Here is a 3,998-nt window from a genome sequence, read left to right as displayed (position 1 = left end):
GTCAATGCATGCCCAACCAAATGGTGTGTCTGGCTTCCACTAGCGGAGTTCTGGTACAACACTTCGCCGCACTCGGCCCTGGGTACGTCTCCTTTTGAGGTCCTCTATGGCCATGCCCCTCGTCATTTCGGCATCGTCGATCCGGTGGCATGTACTTCTCCAGACCTGGCAGACTGGCTTCAAGACAGGGCGCAGATGACGGCACTCATCCACCAACATCTGTTGCGTGCACGACAGCAGATGAAGGACTCAGCGGACAAGCGCCGCTCTGATCGCACCTTCGCTGTTGACGACTTGGTTTTCCTCAAATTGCAACCCTACGTGCAGCGTTCGGTGGCCACCCGTGCTAATCAAAAGTTGGCATTTCGCTACTTCGGCCCGTACCAGGTTGTCCAGCGCATTGGTGCCGTCGCATACAAGCTTCGCCTACCGGAGTCCAGCACCGTGCATCCAGTCTTCCACGTCTCCCAGCTCCGTCAAGCGCTACCGCCCACAGAGTAGGCGCAAGTTCAACTGCCAGCAGCAGCGGCTTCAAGTCCGGAGCCGGAAGAGATCCTGCAGGACCGTCAAGTCCAGCGGGGCGGCACTCAGGTACCACAGGTCCTGGTACGGTGGACAGATCAACCATCTGAACTTGCAACTTGGGAAGATCGCATGGAGCTGCTGCAACACTTTTCGAGGGCGCCAGCTTGGGGACAAGCTGTGTCTCATGGAGGGGGGGATGTCACGGCCCCTGACATGGCGACCCCACCGACTGCAACCAAGACAGCTCCTGTTGGGCTGGAACAACCTCGCCGACAGCCCAAGCCCAACAGTCGCTTTCCGGCCCAAGTGTGGATACCACGGGCAGGGTTAAAGGGAGACCGAGCCCTCCTGCGTGAGGTGGCGATTATCTAGTTGTATCTGGCGGCGGCTACCTTCCCGATCCCCTTCCTTCCCTCTCAGGAACCCTAGATCTCGATCGATTCTGTACCAAACCCTGTATCTGTGCGGAAATTGACTAGCGGGAGCGTAACATGTGTCTTGGGTACAAGTGGCACAATGCTGGAACTGATGGTACAGGCTAGGATCGTGCAGTCTCTCCTCTTCAGGACTTGTTGGTGAAAGCGGTCCGAAAGTGATGTGTTTCTGTCCGCGAAAACAGTAGATGGAACTGGGTTTTTGCTTTAGAGCGTCTCCAACAGACTCTAGATTAGCCGCGCCCTGAAAAATTGACTATATTACGCACGCGCCTGAAACTATTGCTCCAGCAGACGCGCTAAAACCCCGCGCGCGGTAAAGTAGGTTCAGGGCTGGGAAAAGGCATCGCGCGCTACTTTTTTGATGCGTCCGCTCGCGCGTTGGACATGCCAATCAGAGGCGCGAATCTCACCAACCGCCAGATCTGAAACCTCCACGCACTAGCGTCTCCGCCCGCACCTTCCTCATTCGCTTCGGTGACCCGTCAGCGCTTCCCCAGCCTATCCCCAGCGCGCCGCCGCCGCTTCCTCCACCTTCTCTCCTCGCTGCCGCCCCTCGAGCGCACCGTTACTCCGACGAACAGCGGTCGTTTGCAGCTCGGCGCACACAAGGTGTTTTTGACAAAACAATTGCAATGTATATATTGCTTCTAACTTAATATTCATAGGTGAATTTGGTGCATGCTGTCTGTAGTTTTAAATTAGTTTAAATTCAACTTTGTAGATGAGTTCGTCCTACGATTCTTCCGGTGAAGAATTTGATCTTCAAGAGGAGGAGGATGTCGCAATGATCCTAGCTAAGCACGTCAATAAAAAGCCGAAGCACTGTGGTTTGGTTATCGGTCGTCAGAAATTGTGGAGGGACATGATCGATGCCCGCAACAGATTGATGAGGGACTATTTTATGGAGAATCCCATATACCCAGAGTCCTATTTTCGACGCTGTTTTTAGGATGAGCATCGAGTTGTTCAAACACATTGCGGAGAAACTGGCGAGCCATGATCGTTTTTTTCAGCAAAGGAGGAATGCCGCCAGAGAACTTGGGCATATCACCTTTCAAAAGGTGACAACAGCTTTGCGTATGTTGGCATACGGTATTCTAGCGGATCTAGTTGATGACCACTTGGCCATGGGTGAGAATCAAGCCATCATGTGTGTCGAACGCTTCACAGTCAGAATTTTGCAAGTGTTTGGTCCGAAATATTTGAGAGCTCTCAATGCTGAAGACACCGAAGGCTTTTGGAGATGAACAAAGCTCGCGGGTTTTCAGGTATGCTTGGCTCAATAGATTGGATGCATTGGAGTTGGAAGAACTGTCCTAACGCATGGCATGTACAATTCCAACGGTGGAGCTTAGTGTGTTACTCGGGCTGTGCCCCCCTTAGGTTATGAAATCTTGTGTGTTTGCCCCCCCCACTAGTTCAAATAATCTATTTGCCCCCCCCCCCAAGGACTTCATCAAGGTCCGCCACTGGACAATTCCACGGCCAGAAAAAGGGACACAGTGGGCTTCACCGTGAAGCATAACTATGTTTTTCACACAGTGGGTTTCACGAGTAAAAAACAGAAAATGAATTTTCTCTAGAAAAATCTAGGAAAAAACATGCAAAATTCAACCCCCCCAAAGCAAAAAACAAACACATGAAAAAAGAAACATGCTCCCGCGGGTGTGCCCGAACACGACACGTGACGCACACAACGTGTCACGTTGGGGCGCCCCTCACGGTGCCCACCATGGCACCCCCGCAAGGGGTACCCGCAGACTAGTTGCTCCCATGTATGAGGCATTTCCTAAACGGTGCTTAAAGCGCCTATTTCTTCTATTCCTGAACGGGCGAATACCCCTCCACCTACACTAACCACTGAGGACAACTAACATGCCATAACTGCTCCTATCGGTTTTCTTATTTTCTTTAAAATAAATTTCGTTATTATTTTTTATTTTTTCTCAAAATGCCCAGTTACAAATTCGATGTATTTTCCGAAATCAATGAACTTGTTTATCAAATTGATGCATTTTTAAAAATTTGATGAAATTTTTCTTCAAATTTGAAGAACTTATTTAAAATTCAATGAACTTTTGCCAAAATTGGTGAACTTCTTTTAAATTTGTGAACTTTTTTCGATATTGATGTTCTGTTTTCAAATTTGTGACCTTATTTTAAACCCCTATTTTTTTTTCTGATTTCATGATTTAATTTTTCAAAGTTATGAATTGTTTTTGAAATTGATGAAATTTTTTCAAATTCGTGAACAAAAAATTGTAAATCTGAACACTTTCTGAAAATGCAAACAAGTTTTCAAACTTGAATTTTTTCTGGATTAATAGAAACAAGATTTAAGAATATGAACATAAATTTAAAAATCTGGACATTTTTGGAAAATGCGAACAAATTTTGAAACTAGAACATTTTTTGAATTAATAGAAACAAGATTTGAAAATGTGAACAAAAATTTGAAAATCCAAACATTTTTAAAAATGCAAACAACTTTTGAAACTCAAACTTTTTTGAATTAGTAGAAACAAGTTTTCAAAATGTGAACAAAATTTTGAAAATCTGAACATTTTTTGAATTGTTTATCATTTATTTAGAGAACATGATCAAAATAAATTCCCGAAGATTGTTTGAAAGTTTGAGGTAAATTTGAAATTCCAAACAAATTATGAAATTCTGAATTTGTTTTAAATTGGAAACTGATAAAGGAAACAAAAAGAACAGAAAAATAAAAAAGAAACAGACAAAAATGGAAAACGAAAAAGGAAATGAAAACATTAATGAAATAAGAGACCCGGCTTAGGAACCTTCTAGAAGGCTCCCAAAACCGGAAAAGACCGCTGGAACCTTCCAGAAGCGTCCCGAAACCGGCAACGAGGAACGCATTAACGGGCCGGCCATCTCGACGCTCGATCGTGACCTCCCTATGCGAAAGGTCGACAACGTGACGCAAAATGCGTCATATAGGGTTTTTTGGCGTCGAGCGCTACGGTTTTCTTATTTTCTTCTCCTTCTTTTGTTTTTCTTTGTTTCTTCCATTAT

The sequence above is a fragment of the Triticum aestivum genome, chromosome 3B (genome assembly GCF_018294505.1).
Source record: "Triticum aestivum cultivar Chinese Spring chromosome 3B, IWGSC CS RefSeq v2.1, whole genome shotgun sequence".
Taxonomy (NCBI): Eukaryota; Viridiplantae; Streptophyta; class Magnoliopsida; order Poales; family Poaceae; genus Triticum; species Triticum aestivum.
Note: the sequence above shows the minus strand (reverse complement) of the source record.